At 40.1% G+C, this 16,099-nt stretch overlaps 1 long non-coding RNA gene across 1 annotated transcript in view; it reads left to right on the top strand.

The window, feature by feature from the left end:
• The window catches only part of LOC122456363, a 60,064-nt gene that overhangs the window by 33,569 nt on the left and 10,396 nt on the right, over positions 1-16,099 (top strand). The window contains exon 2 of the long non-coding RNA XR_006275254.1: positions 8,106-8,161. This is a non-coding gene — a long non-coding RNA (uncharacterized LOC122456363). The remainder of the gene's footprint in view (positions 1-8,105; positions 8,162-16,099) is intronic.

Below are 16,099 nucleotides of genomic sequence, written 5' to 3'. Positions count from 1 at the left end.
GGGCTTACTTCTAGTTTATGTCTTTTGTTCCTCAAAGAACATGCTTCAGGGTTTCAGCCAGCCACCTTCAGTGGTCAGGTAGTGATCCCCCCACCCAATGTTTTCTGTTGGTTTTTTTTTTTACTCGCCTTCCTCTGAAGCATCAGGGTTAGCCACAGCTGGAAATGGGATGTAGGACATGGAGGGCCAGGGCTCTGAGGTGGCATTAAGTGTTTGTCTCTTGGTTGCTTAGCTGGGTGCGTCTTGCTTACGTGATCAGGATCTGATTGCCACATGTGGAGTCAGTAAAGATTTCCCCCCCAGGTCAGATTGGCAGTGACTATGGAGGTTTTTTTGCCTGCCTCTGCAGCCTGTGGGTGCAGGTCGCTTGCCAGGAGTATCTGGGTATATTTCACTTAATCAGTTCCCTGCCATTGCAGAGGCCTCGGGCACTGGTGAACCTTGATCCCTCCTATTCCCTGGCTGTGGCACATAATAGCCTAGTCTCCTGTGGGCTGTAATATTTTGGTTGGTGTGCAGGTGCTGGGTGGTGAAGGGGCCCAGTGATATACTGGGTCAGACTAGATGATCTGCTGGTTCCTTCTGGCTTTAAACTCTAGGACTCATTTGGGAAACCCCTGAGCCCAAAGTCATATGGCTTTCGTTGTTCCTAATACTGAGCATGAGCTAGTTTAAATGGGCTTATTCCATTCTGTTTAGATCACTGTGGCATCTGCATAAAGCAACATTACTGACAGCTGCCACATGAGGTTTCTTCTGCACTGTTATTCTCAGAGGAAATAAGCATATGGTGGCAGGGACATTTTTTATTTTTGGCTTTGTTTTTTTTCCACATGACATGCTCTGTGCCTTTACTAGTGCCGTCTGCTGCATAAATGAGTTTTACTCTTGTAGTGGACAATTCCATTGTACCTGAGGAGTGGAGTAATTGAGAGTGGTCATGGTCCTGATGTTTTAGGTGATTTTTTAGATTTCCTGGGCCATTTGGTGCCTTGAAGATAAAGCCTGAAATCTTGCTGTGATGCAGTGTTTATGGATAGCCGGCATTGCATATGGAGGGCAGGACCAACGCACTCATGTTGTGAACAGCTCTGATGCTGCATTCTCTACTAGCTGTAATTTCCTGAACACTGGAGCTTTCATGCCAGCTAGACTGCAGAATTGTAGTCCAGGTGGAAGGTGATGAAGGTGTGAATTGCCACGGCCATGTCATTGCTCAGTCACCTAGCTAGCTGGAGGCACTATTGACTGCTCAGTGTCATTGACAATCCAGGAGAATTCCTAAATTTAGGACTGAATTTACAACTTCAGAGCATGTATCTTCAATCAGAGGAGACTGTAACAGGACTATAAGCTCTTCAGAGTGGTTTACTCTGCCTACCAACATAAGGTCAGTCTCACTAGGGTTTAACTTCAATCAGTTCTTCTTCATCCATGATCTGATCTTGGCCAAGCATTGGTCTAGATGACAGTGGTGTACTCATATGATGTGAAAGCCAGGCAGAACTGTGTGTCAGCAGCATGTTGTTGGCATTTGTGTCCATGTTGTCAAACTAATTCTCCTAGTCACTGCATGTAGATGTTAAATAAGATTGGAGAGAGATCCCTATGACATTCTGCATGTGAAGGATTTGATCACTGAGTGGCAAGTTTCCCTCATTACACAGAATCGACAGCAAGGTCGCCCTCTCGTGGTGTCTCAGCTCAGTGGGATGGTGCTACAGAAACCTACGGTTTGATGTGTGAGAAGAAGCCTGTTGAACGTCAAGAAGATAATCAGGTTTCAGAGTAGCAGTCGTGTTAGTCTGTATTCGCAAAAAGAAAAGGAGTACTTGTGTCACCTTAGAGACGAACAAATTTATTTGAGCATAAGCTTTCATGAGCTACAGCTCACTTCATCGGATGCTCAAGTACTTCTTTTCTTTTTAGGAAGATAATCAGTCACCTGAAAACTAATGAAAAAGGATATTAAAATAAGTGTCCCACGTTTAAGTCAGTTAACCCAGTACATGTCACTTTTCACTGGAATAAGTTGGTATTTATACCAATGTGAGGCAATTTTATTAAAAATAAATAACACATTAATACTAATCTATTTACATGGTGCCTTTCCCCACAAAGGATCCCAGTTCACAAATGCTGCAAATTATATATACAATAATTATTTTACTCATCACTAAAATACAGATGCCTCTAGGTTAGAATGTGGCACTCTTTAGGAGTGCAGAACAATGCTACCCAGTTTTCGGAGGGAAGTGAAGAATACTGTTTATAGTTAAACATGGATAATTTACACAGACAGAAATAAGTGTGACTCAGCTGAACAGTAACTGAGAACAGAATTTGTTTGGCTCCTTAATCTTGTGAAAAATACAATGGTCTATTTAATGACTGCAGGTGATCAAGACTGGTTGTACATATCATCCAAAAGAATGTACCACCATCACCAGAGTGCTCCATAACGTCTTCCTGTAGCATTGATTCATTAATCGTTATGGGCCTGATCTAAAGCCCACTGACATCAATGGAAATACTTGCATCGGCTTCATTTGGCTTTGGATGGGGCCCTTCGAGGGAGAAGTACTACTTACTGAATCACTAACACTTTAAAATCCTATGCTGTCCTTGGGAAGTTTAATGCTTGTTAGATGTTTTACTTTGTCATGGAAAAATTTAATTGTGGCTTTTACTATTTGAGAGCGAAGTGGGACTGATATATGTAATAGCGATACCGAAGTCCCAACCCCCTTAGATGTAGTATTATCGTCAGTAGGCTTGTTATATGAAATATTTTCTAAAATACTTACCTATTCTGCAGTTGAATCTGACAGTGATCAAACATTACTTTTTTAAATGCTTCTTGGAAATATTTTTTATATTTAGTTCAAGTTTGCTTCTCAATGTGACAGCTACTTTCCCCTAAATATAGGCCATTATTCTTCGGCTATTATTTTATTAGTGTTTATTCATGATTCTGTAAGAATAGCTTTACTGGAGTGAACTGTCTTTCATGATCTTTCAGCACAGTATACGCTTTTATATTCCCCATATTATTACCCATTCAGGGTGTGATTTTGTTTTAATTAGCAGATTTTCTGTTTTACAGGAGTGGATATCATTAGCTTCTCTCAGAAAACAAACCACATCCCAGGGAAAAAAAAGTGTTCCACACAGAATTTATACATGATAAGAAATTCATTCCACAAGTGGAGTAAGACCTTTAAAAGACCTTTATCTACCTCACAGAATAAATTTGATATGCCTTACAAACCATTATGTGAACTCTTCCTCTCTGTGCATGCAGATAAAACACTCTTCCCTCCTAAGTGCTCCTGCTATAATTTCCATTCAGCTGGTAACATTGGGACAGTTTACTGTACTGTACTTGTTTATGACTACATAGATTGTAAAATATTAACATTTATTTCACTTCTTCTAATAATATTTTTCAAAATCTAAGCAGCTTAAAAACATGTTTGTACGAGAAGATCTATTCAGTGGGATTGGACACCTTGCTGGTGGCACTGCTGAGACTGCTTAAAAAGTCCAGTTGAATATATATATCTATCTCCTGACAGTACAGACTACAATGAAAGATGGCTGCACTGTAAGAACTTTTGGTTTATATAGATTTGCTAACTTCTGACATTGGGATGTTTAGCTTTCTATGTGTGAAGCATTGCTTTGGACAGTTCTATAATAGCTTGAAAGGTGAAAGATTTTGGCAATCTGGCACAGCAGCATTCAGAAGTGGACACAATATTGGCAAATGAAAAGATCATTAAAAGATGCATTGGAAGATTAAAATCCTTAGGCCCTGACTTTCCAATATGTCTGAGCCATGCAGAGGATCAGGAACAGCCTGATTCAGCCACCTGGCCCTGGCACAAGTTAGGGTTGTCCCTAAGCAACACTAACTTACACTACTGGCACGAGTCTTCAAAGACCTTATGTCAGCAGGGGCATGCACAAGAGAGGGCGAGGAGGGGCACCGGCCTTCTCCAATAATTGACAGGGTCACAGAGTGGAGCTCCTCCAGCCCTGGGGCCACCATGGCTGGCAGAGGTGTCACCTCCCGCCAGAAGAGCTCTACTCTCCCTGCACGGCCAGAGGAGCTTTGCACTCTCCCTTTCTTTTGCTATAATGAAACTCTGGCTATCACAGCCTAATGGCTTGGATCACCAGGAGTTCATTATAGCGAGGGTGTGCTGTGTTTCCTCATAACATCATGTGTTTAACATGCCCCTCTAAAAGTGGTCAAATTTAAATTTCTGTGCCCACCTCTGCCTGTCAGTGAAAGACCGGGCATAGTGGAGACCTGCTCCATCACATCCTCTCCCCTCTCTGCCCTGCCAATGACCAACCCCTGTTATACTCATGACACTCAATCTCCTTCCTCTTGCCAATGGTGGTGGTATTACAATGGGGACAGAAAGTGGCAGAGCCACTTACACTAAATTTATTTCAGGAAGGAGATTCCTGATTAGAGGGGCAATTGACACACACATTTTGTGCTACATATGGTGCAAAGCCTCTGCCCATATATTTTTCACATAAAAACACCTACAGCATTCAGCCTACCCAGTAATGATCAGCAGACAGTTTAATAGGAAAGAGCTGGAAACATAAGCTGAGAATCCTATACATTTTGTAGACTTTGTAGCTGTGCTGGCCCAGTGGAAAGGAAATTAAATAAATGTGCAATTGTTAAAATTCAAACTTTTAAAAAACTGTGTGTACTAATTATTTTTGACAGAATGAAAATCTTTGCTAAAATGACAAAATATTAAGGGAGTGATTCTCTAGTGTGTTACTCCACTTTTATGCCCATGTAACTTGTTTGACATCAAAGTAGTTATACCAATTTTTGTTACATTTTGCTTAGCCAGTTAAATCCACAGGCATGTGTTAAGAAAAAAAATACACATTCTATGGTGTATGCTTCCCAGCTGTGTGTAATGTTGGCTTCAGTCTCAAATAAACATATTGTATACACCTCAGAAATCTATCACTTAATACACAGCCAGCTTAAGATTGTTGACTTGAAATTCAGAAGAGGATTAATTATCCTCCATTTCTTTAAGATTGGCATCTTAATTGTAGCTGGGAAAGGCAGGTTGGCTTTGAGGAAAGTTAATTTTGTTCATTTGTCATTGACAACATCACCTGCTGAGCTAAAATGTTGTTGAGGACAGACACACTGGAGGGAGGGCACCAAATATAATGCCCGTAGTACCAAGTGCTGGCTAAGTGTTTTTCTGATCTAGCAGTAGGGGGAAAGTGTTGCCTTGCATCTCACTATTGAAGCAAACAGGAAATGTTGTGAGAAACATTCTTCTTAGAGTATTTCCGTTTGGGAATAATGTGATAAAGCTTTTTATCCCTGTGTTATTTCCAACTGGAAATACGATGAGGAGGCATGTTTCTCATTATATTTCCTATTTGCTCAAGTACATGCCCGTGCCAGGGGAGCCGTTGAATCAAAAGGCAGGCAATGCCCTGGAGTTTTGATGCAGGCAGACAAGCAGGTGAGAGAGAATTAAGTCTCTTTTTTTTTTTCCAAATTGGTCCAAACCTTGGTTCAAAATGAAAATGGAATTATGGCTTGGAAGGCTTCCACAATGGTTAACTCATCCATGCTGACAACAACCCTGCAGCTAATTGACCTAACTCAGAATCCCACATGCCTTCAGGCATTAGTTATTAGGATTCTATGGATTGGCAAGACCAGGACTGATGGTTGAAACCTATTCTTTCCATAGAAATCTGCTGATACCTTGAATATGTCTCTTTGCTCTTTCATTTCTTCTCCACTGCCTATGCAATCAGCGTGTTTCCCTTGTGAAACCAATATGTATTGTACAAAGTCATTTTACCTTTGCACCATGTGAAAGATGACGTACATCATTACTTTTTATTTTTTTGCTAGTTGTCAGAGAGCCAGGACCAGACTAAATCCTATATACACCACATACACACATTCAGCCTTACAAAATAGGGCTGAAATGGGACTTAAATGGTGCATAAGCCTTGTGCTGATACTCTGTGAATGAGCTGCTCTCAACAGAGCTAACACCAGAAAAAGAAACAATGTGATGCTGCCTGTAACATGGTTTATGATATCCTGTCAGTCCCATTTCTCCATGTCCGCCCCTCTTCCATTTAAGCACTCTATTTTGGCACAACTCAGGAGGTGTGATTGAGTGTAAGATGCAAATGGTGTCAATTAAGCATCAATACAACAAAGGAGCAACTCCCTGCAGAAAAGGTGGCATTTATTCATGCTTGCCATCTAAATCCATTCTTCTTGGCACCTATGCTTGAGAGGGGCAACTACGTTTCCTAGTGAGCGGGCAAAATGTCATCCCAACACGTGGCCAGGAGTGCAGGCAGCCAAGAGCTCATGTACTGTGTGAACAGTAAGTGTATTTGATGGCAAGTTTTCTAACTAGAAATGTCAAAATTGCTGTCCATCCTGAGCCTTTGTGTCTATAGTTAGAGGGATATATGCCTTTATCACTTCAGCTCATATCTGGATTAACTTCAAAAATAAAATAGGCTTTCACTGCCACAGAAGGCAAGTTTTTAGCTCTGTTTAATCAGGATTTGTGTTTGGGGGGGGAGAGGGGCGCAGAATGCTCTGTTTTATGAAGATCATTAAACAATTTCTGTGTCATAAGGGCTTTAATGTGATATCTTTTTTTATGGTGATGATAATGTTTGGCGCTTCTAATGGATTTTTCAGTTTCTCTCTCTCGCGCTCCCTAGTGATGTACAGAGCAAAGTTATTAAACCTGTAGAATGGAGAGTTCTTATCCACATTTTATTTTCAATAGCTAGATGCTGATCTGTTTTATCCCCAAGGCATTTTACTTGAACATCATTTTAACATTTGCATTTTCTTTACCAGCGACAACAACAACACCTTTACAAAAGGGTAAGCATTACCCCCACTTTACAGATGGGGACACTGAGGCACAAGAAGACTTGTGACTTGCCCAAGCCAATTTGTGGCAGAGATGGCAATAGAACCCATGCCACTTTACTCTCAGTACTCTCCTATGAGTCATTCTTTAGTTAAAATGGACAGATAAAATGTTGAGAAATAAAATGCCAGACATAACTATTAGTGTGAAAATGGTGTGTTTGCAATGGTTGTAATGTAATGTTGTTATATTGTACAATTTGTATCTTATTTACATATCACCAAAAACCAAATATGTACCACTATCCCTTTTTAATACATTTAAGGTTCCAGGAGGCACAAAAAAACCCCCCCAAACCTAAACAAAACCTTGGAACTTAGTAACGCATGTGAACTAGGAGATTGCCTAGGAACTAGGAGATGAATGAAAGAGACTAAATTGGTCAAGGAAGAAAAGAGTACTGCTTCCTTCATTGTCTTGGAAAATGTATTTGTTAGGTGGCTCTCTGACCCAGAAAACAGAAAAAGATCCTTCCTAGGGCAGAAAGGGGATCAGTGTCTTTATAGTAATCTCTTATGATAAACAAAAGATGAGTTTTCCCCTTTTGCCTCATATAGGATTTCAGAATTTCCCTCCATTATTCCCAGCCCCTCTTCTAGATGTTGTGAAGTTGCGGACACTGAGGCACAAGTGGCTATGACTTAAAGCAGAATTCAGTCTTAACATGCAACCTCATCTTTTTTGCTTTAGAGTGTAATTTTCTTATCTGTTGGCCAAATTCTGCTTTTGGTTGAGCACGTACAGCTCCTACTGAAGTCTATGGGACATTTATGTGTATCTATGGGGAGACTGTGGCCTTTTAATCTTTTTCTCCCAATTTGTTGACCACACCTTGTTCCATACCAAGAGAGTGAGGAAGCAGCTACTGTTGAAGACAACATGAATGTAACATTATGTGAAGTTGCTAATTTTTAAGTTTTTGTCAGTTTAAAGCTCAATTCCTTGATCAAAGAATACCTACATCATCTATTCAATGCACCTGCTACTTGGCAAGTGCTTTTCAAGGTGTGAAAAGCAATCTTTCATAGAGGCATTGTTCGTGTAAAAGAGATACTTGGTTAGTAATAATTATACATGGGAAGTAGGATGATCATAAAACAGGCCTTTGTTTCTTCACAGGAATTGTTTCATGGGATATACCCTTACCAACAAAACAATGCTGTGATCATATGATGGTGAGTCAATGTGAATTTGTAACAGTCCTGAGCTCCTGCAGACTTTTCTATAGTTTAAGAGCTTGAACAAAAGCCCAGTGGAGTCTTTCCAGTGATTTTAATGGGTTTGCCTCAGGTCTCATATGTTCATAGTAAAACAGTTCAGCATAATTCATAGGCTGTCTTCAGCACACACACATCATAAAATGTCTCAAAATCTTCACCTCAAGTACAACAAATTCCTCATATTTGTGGCCACCAAATTCTGACCTTTACTTAAACAGACAGAGGTTCATCACCTCTGCGGTTCCCATTATCAAAAACTTTGCCTCTCTATGTGGGTGTGAACACTTCCATGTGCACTTTCCACGCACTGGTGTTCAGAGGTGCTGACTTTCTAATGTGCCAGGAGGGGCCCCCCAGGCCCTGCCCCACTCCCCACCCTTCCTCCAAGGCCCCATCCCCGCCCTGCCACTCCCTGCCTCTTCCTGTCCTGTTCTACCCCCACCCCTGAGTTCATCTCACCCTTGCTCCTCCCCTCTCCCCCCAGCACCTCAACAGTTGATCACCAGCACGCAGGAGGCACTGGAGGGGGGAGAAAGGTGCGGATTGCTGGGGCTGCTGGTGGGTGGGAAGTGCTGGGCCACGGGGAGGAGCTGATTGGGGGGACGGGCTGCCATTTTTTTTCCAGAGTAGGTTCCTATGCTGCTGACTATGTGTGACATGTGTTGACTATATATGTGCTCACATGACACATGAGAAATTGTGTGCACACAAATGAAGGTAGTGTGCAGTCCTCTGGACAATTCAGTGCTGTACCTCAATAGTCTAGGAGATTTTCAATAGAAATATCTCAGTCAACTTTGACTTTTCTGAAGAAAACCATGAGGCCTTAATTAGCTGGGAAAAGAAGTACAATACAGACTCATTTCAGAGTAGCAGCCGTGTTAGTCTGTATTCGCAAAAAGAAAAGGAGTACTTGTGGCACCTTAGAGACTAAACATAAGCTTTCGTGAATGCATCCGATGAAGTGAGCTGTAGCTCACAAAAGCTTATGCTCTAATAAATGTGTTAGTCTCTAAGGTGCCACAAGTACTCCTTTTCTTTTTGCGAATACAGACTCAGACTCATAGACTTTAAGGCCAGAAGGGACCATCATGATCATCTAGTCTGACCTCCTGCACATTGCAGGCCACAGAACCTCACCCACCTATTCCTGTAATAGACCCCTAACCTCTGGCTGAATTGCTGCAGTCCTCTCATCATGATTTAAAGACTTCAAGTTACACACTGTTCCATTTGTTAAAAGCAATCTCACGAATCTCTGCTTGTAGTTATACACAACAGTGATAGTCATACTTCTAAACAGAATTGATTGGATTCCTTTTATTACATTATATCAGTAACATTCTTTTTTCATTCTTCATGCCACTGTGCAAGTTTTAGGTGTAGAATTAAAAAAAAAAAGTCAATGTGGTCCCAAACACCAACTGCCTTTTTCCATGGGGCAAGACTCAGGCCACCTTCCCAAAAGGATTTCATCCCTGTTTGTCTTGCACATTCAGCATACAGGGGCCCTTTCCCCAAGCATTAGATTTAGATTTAAGAAGAGGAGAACTTGCCAATTACCACCTCTGCCAGGATGTATCTTCCAACCCTGTTCCCTAGACTCTGATGCAAGTATGATAAATTACAATGCTGTAAAATGGACAAAACAATCACATATTCATACAGGACCTGATTCTGCCACTCTTACATTGTCACAATCCAAGTAGCCACTTTTATTTCCACTTCAGTAAGGATCCTCAAATTGGGACTACAGACATTAAGAGGAGCCACTGCTAAAGAAATGGTAAATCAGGGTGAAAAGGTACAAAACAGCTCTCAGTTCTTAACACAGAAGATTCACAAGATTCCTTCATAAACCTAAATCACAGAGAACAAACAAAAGTACTAATGAGCCTATTGTAAACCCTTACTGAAAATCAGTTTTGGGGAGGGAAGGTACTACAGCTACTGAAAGAGAGCAAGGCAGCTAATCACACTCTGCAGACAGCCTAAAGAGCTGGTCTGGAAAAAAAAATCAAGGGAAAACAATTTCAAGAAATTTTGGAAGTTATTTTTATTTTACAGTTTGACATGTATCAATTGTCACAATGTTTCGCAAAGTTTTCCCTGATCATTTCTTTTTTTTAACCAAAATCTTAATCAAAATCATTTTGACATTTTTTTGTCATTCACCCCAGTTCCTGTTTTTCTTTCACCAACCCCACTGTTTTCACTAAGAAAACATTTCTAGTACACAGAAAAATTTGAATAACTATTTCAAAAACAATTTTGATAATATTTCTTAAGAATTTCTGTATAAAATATAGCTGAAATTTCATGAAAAACAGAAAATTTTGTTCATGATGATTTCTGGGAAAAAAAATTTTTTTTAAAGGGCAATGTTTGACCAAAATCGCCACCCTCTAGTTGAGAAAAAAATTAACCAGCTCTATCAGACAGTTTGTACTAGCCCACTCATTTAATCCAGAGCGATGACAGGTTAAAAACCCACTAATCCTGTGACTCTTAATCATTGTGGATCCATACTATAAAATGGATTGGTAGTGGACTTTGCAAAGCCCCTGCAGCACAGTGGGTTCCTGTAAAACCTGCATGTTTCTGAAGGAGACAGAAATATTCATTCTTACCATTATCTGTAAGGTAAATAAATAATATGATATAATCAGAATATTTTCACTTGCATTAAATTTCACAAAAAGTTTTGGTTTTTAAATGTAAGAAGGAGCTATACTGCATTTGCAGCAACTGATAGTCAAAATGTTCATAACTCAGTAAAAGAAAGACTACAGTTAGTCAAACTGCTGGTATTCATGGTACCAAAAGGGATTATAAGCACTTGCTTGATGTGTAAGACAATATTAGCAGTGCTGTTGACCTTTTAAGTTCTGCCAGTAGGGAGAGCCTGAAATCTTTTCAGACAAAAACCAAAGAGCTCAAAGACCACATAGTGCATTTTCATAAAGCCATCCTGACACAGAGAATTTAACCACCATGATCAATGTCACTGGGCCAAACTCATGTACTGACTTGCATTTCTATGCTATGTCACTGAAGTTCCACAGGGTGTAATTTGACTCATTGCAATTACATGCAATTTAAAATTAATGATCACATTTTAAAGGAGGTAGCCAAGGGCAGGTGTACATTTATGCAGCCTACTGTGTACCTACCTATATATGTACATTCAGTTACCAGGGTTGAAAGTGAAAATCAGGTAATTGTATGTATACATGGCTATCTAGCCATTTCTCATGCAGTCACCTAATTTGTTGTGTAACTGCAATGAGTATGCAGTTATTTGTGCATGTAGACCTCAGGCCTCCTTTTATAAGTGATCATAAATGTCCATGAATACTGGTCCAATTTTGGGTTAGAGCTGGGCAACCTCACTGAATGTAATGGGTTGCAAATGGTGTAACTAAGAATAGAATTTGGTCCCATAGCAATCAGTGGAATTTTAATGAGTAAGGATTACAGAATTCATAGATTCATAGATACTAAGGTCAGAAGGGACCATTCTGATCATCTAGTCCGACCTCCTGCACAGCGCAGGCCACAGAATCTCACCCACCCACTCCTATGAAAAACCTCACCTATGTCTGAGCTATTGAAGTCCTTAAATCATGGTTTAAAGACTTCAAGGAGCAGAGAAGCCTCCCTCAAGTCAACCATGCCCCATGCTACAGAGGAAGGCGAAAAACCTCCAGGGCCTCTCCAATCTGCCCTGGAGGAAAATTCCTTCCCGACCCCAAATATGGCAATCAGCTAAACCCTAAGCATATGGGCAAGATTCACCAGCCAAATACTACAGAAAATTCTTTCCTGGGTAACTCAGATCCCATCCATCTAATATCCCATCTCAGGGGATTAGGCCTATTTACCCTGAATATTTAAAGATCAATTACTTACCAAAATCACATTATCCCATCATACCATCTCCTCCATAAACTTATCAAGTAGAATCTTAAAACCAGATAGATCTTTTGCCCCCACTGCTTCCCTTGGAAGGCTATTCCAAAACTTCACTCTTCTGATGGTTAAAAACCTTCGTCTGATTTCAAGTCTAAACTTCCTGGTGGCCAGTTTATACCCATTTGTTCTTGTGTCCACATTGTTCTTGTGTCCACATAAATAATTCCTCTCCCTCTCCTGTATTTATCCCTCTGATATGTTTATAGAGAGCAATCATATCTCCCCTCAACCTTCTTTTAGTTAGGCTAAACAAGCCAAGCTCCTTAAGTCTCCTTTCATAAGACAAGTTTTCCATTCCTCGGATCATCCTAGTAGCCCTTCTCTGTACCTGCTCCAGTTTGAATTCATCCTTTTTAAACATGGGAGACCAGAACTGCACACAGTATTCTAGGTGAGGTCTCACCAGTGCCTTGTTAAGACCTGTATGCTAGGAAACTCCAGGTTATGTTGTGTATATGTAAGGTAACTAAAAATGAATCTGAGATAGTTTGGCTAAAATATATTTTGTAGGAAAATTCAGTTCTTCAGAGGTCTGTTATTTAAACATTTGCACTACATAAAAAACATAAATGCCACTGTCTCTCAGTGTGCTACCTATATAACAGACATGAACTGAGAGACAACAGTGGACAGTCGCATGATACGATTTACTTTAATTACTGAGAAATAACCTATAACTCTTCCAAGGTAGATCATGGCGTGGTGAAAGCCACTAGGTCAAGTGCGATATGCATTGTATTAAGCCACTCCTCAGAGATAATGTATTAGTCCATTTTAGTAAGTCGTCATATGATGAACTGCCTGTAAGCACATAGCGCACACAGTCATTTAGATAGATGTCAATATTTTTAAAAAAAACTATTTTACTTCAGGGTAACCATTTGTGTAATAAGGTGATACACTTATTTACATCGAGTATCAGAATCTGGCCCTAAGTAACATAGTCTCACAATACCCCTTGTGAGGTGTCTGTTATTTTCCCCATTGAGTAAATGGAAGCATTTAGGCGTTTACGGTCAAACTGACTTCAAAGTAGCAGTAGCCATGCAATAACTTTGAATGCAAACAGGTGGTTCAAGTTCAATACTCAAAAACTGAGCCACCCAAAGCTGGAAACCAGTTTTCCAAATGTTGCCATTAATGTCCATATGCCTCAATTTACCCAACATGTAAAACAATGTTTTACCACATTTACCACACAAGGTGAATCACACAGTGAGTCAGTGGCAAAAGCACTGATAGAATCCAAGTGTCCTGTCTTGCATACTTCTTTAAACAGTAGATACATTCCTCCTTTATAAATTGAAGCCCTTGCTTTATCCATTACTGCTTTGGGTTATGTTGTAACTTTTCTCTACGTTTAAAATAAAGGATAGATTATTTCAAAAATTATTTTTCATTTAAATTAAATTTACTTCAAAAGGAAGGTCAATTTCATTGCTATATTTTGTTTCTCTGTGTTTAGGTATCTTTCAGATTTGTCTCTACAAATTTTGTCTCTACTTTTCTTCGCATTCATACCTTGTCAGGGACTGGAAAGTAGTCTGACCTAGAGGTCAGAGCAGGAGTCAGGGAAAGGAAGTTAGGGTCAGAACTGGAGTTAGAGGTCATATGCTAGAGCCAAGGGTCAAACCATGTCACAGTCAGGAATCACAGCTGAAGATCAGGAACAGAGTCAGAGGCCAAATGCTAAAGCCAAGGGTCAGAACTGGAGTTAGAGAACAGGGACAGGGAACAGGAACAAGGCTGGGAGTCAAACAGCAGGGTCTGTAGCCGTAGGAAGCCAAGATACACCTTATATCCCAGACAACTGCCTGCATCTCTTTCTGGCTTATATAACATACCTGGTCCAATCAGGAGCTCAGGAGCTCCTCCAATCAGGTCCCTCTGGGCAGTACCCTTACTGGAACATAAGGCCCTACAACTCCCAATTCTCTTGCCACTAGTAGAGCTGTTGGGAAGTGTTGTGGCTGCGGCAGCAGACCATCAGCCTGGGTTTAGGATCCGCAGATCTTCCTAGACCAGGCAAAAACAGCTGTATTTCGCTTGTGTTCCATAGTTACACCTGATCACACCAAGTTTTAATGTTGTCCTTTATGTCTGATCAAGTCTCAGGGATCCTCAGGCTTTTGTACTGGTGACCCCTTTTACACAGCAAGCCTCTGCGTGCAACCCCCCTTATACATTAAAAACACGTTTTTATATATTTAACACCATTATAAATGCTGGAGGCAAAGCAGGGTTTGGGGTGGAGGCTGACAGCTCATGACCCCTCATGTAATAACCTCACGACCCCCTGAGAGGTCCCGACCCCCAGTTTGAGAACCCCTGCACTACACTATAAATGCTAAGAAAATGAAATACAGTAGTGTGACAATTTTCGAGTTTTAAAAAGAGACACTATTGAACATTCTAAGTCCCAAATAGGAGCCCAGAAGTAAAGCTATCATATGGTTCAGTGGACAGGGCACTGGACTAGGTTTTATTCCTGGCCTGCCACTGACCTGGCCTGTGAACTTGGATAAGTCACTTCACCTCACTATGCCTCTGTCTCCCCTCACATCTTTTGTCTGTTTTGTGCATTTAGGCCATAATCCTACAAAACCTCATGCAAATAATTAATTTGACTCATCTGAATAGTCCCATTGAAATCAACGGGCTACTCATATGTTTAAAATTAAACACAGAATCTGGGCCTTAAATTGTGACCTTTTGGAAGCAGGGACTATGTCTTACTATACGTTTGTGCAGGTCACAGCACAATGCGCTCCTAATCTTGGTTCGAGCTTTTGGGCACTACCATAATATCCCAATAATAGATAATCATTGTGGGCTGACCTAAGCCATAATAAATTGACAGAATTTCCACTATAGACTAAAGGGCTGGTTCACTACCATCTTGCATCCTGAGCCAGATTCTGTACTATGCACCTTATGTCGTGTGCAATACCTGAACAAAGTAGGTGTAAATGCTCCCAAATCAGAATGGCTGTATTTTATACTCACTTGCCCAACTGGAAGTAACTACAGAGGTACAGAGGATGCAAGGCCCTAAATATGTAGATTTTTTTAAAATGGCACCATTTCCGTAATTTAGTGAACCCTCCACAAAAAAAACAATATTTTCTGCTGCCTGTTTCTGTGCAGCAACATGTAGCCCACATGATTAGCAGAATTATACTGACATTATCCAAGATGTTTGGTCATCATAAGGCGAATGTAAAATGAAATTTATGCTGTTTTAAATTTAATTCTCTTCTGGCTAATGAGTGGCTCTATTATCATCAATGGATTTTCACCCTTTTACACCAACAAAGAACCAAACAAGTAACCAATGTTTACCAAATGAAAAAGGAAAAAACTAAGAGGGGAAGATGTTATGTTAATCCTTTTTAGTGGATTATACAAAAAATGTATGGTGATAAAAGGCAAAGTAAAGCTATTAGAAATACTTGATGATATACTTGATGATATATACATTTTTTAAATAAAAAGTTGAATAGCATGTAAAAGCCCTTTTACCAATTGAATCACATTGTTATAAACTTCAAAAATGCCAGGAGGAACTCTCAACAATCCAGAAGCTAAATTCCTGATTGCTATTGTTTTTTTTTTTCCTTTTTCTTTTCATATATTTATTTTGGAGTACACCTTACCGTTGCTTTCATATACTTGTATAATGTTCATTGCTGCTAAGAGAAGTCACACACATGTAGAGATTAGAACTCTCTTATCCAAAGAATTCAATTTTAACATGAAATACAGGCAGAGCAAATACGAGATACATAAGGGATTTGGAGACTTCGTTAAAAGTAAGGAAATGGTATTGGGATTTTGTTAAATTATAGGCAAGGAAATCTTCCAGCTACCACAAAGTGATGTCAGAAGATATTTCCATGAACTGGAAGTAAAGGAGGA

The sequence above is a fragment of the Dermochelys coriacea genome, chromosome 1 (assembly GCF_009764565.3).
Source record: "Dermochelys coriacea isolate rDerCor1 chromosome 1, rDerCor1.pri.v4, whole genome shotgun sequence".
Taxonomy (NCBI): domain Eukaryota; kingdom Metazoa; phylum Chordata; order Testudines; family Dermochelyidae; genus Dermochelys; species Dermochelys coriacea.
This window is presented reverse-complemented; position numbering and strand designations above follow the sequence as displayed.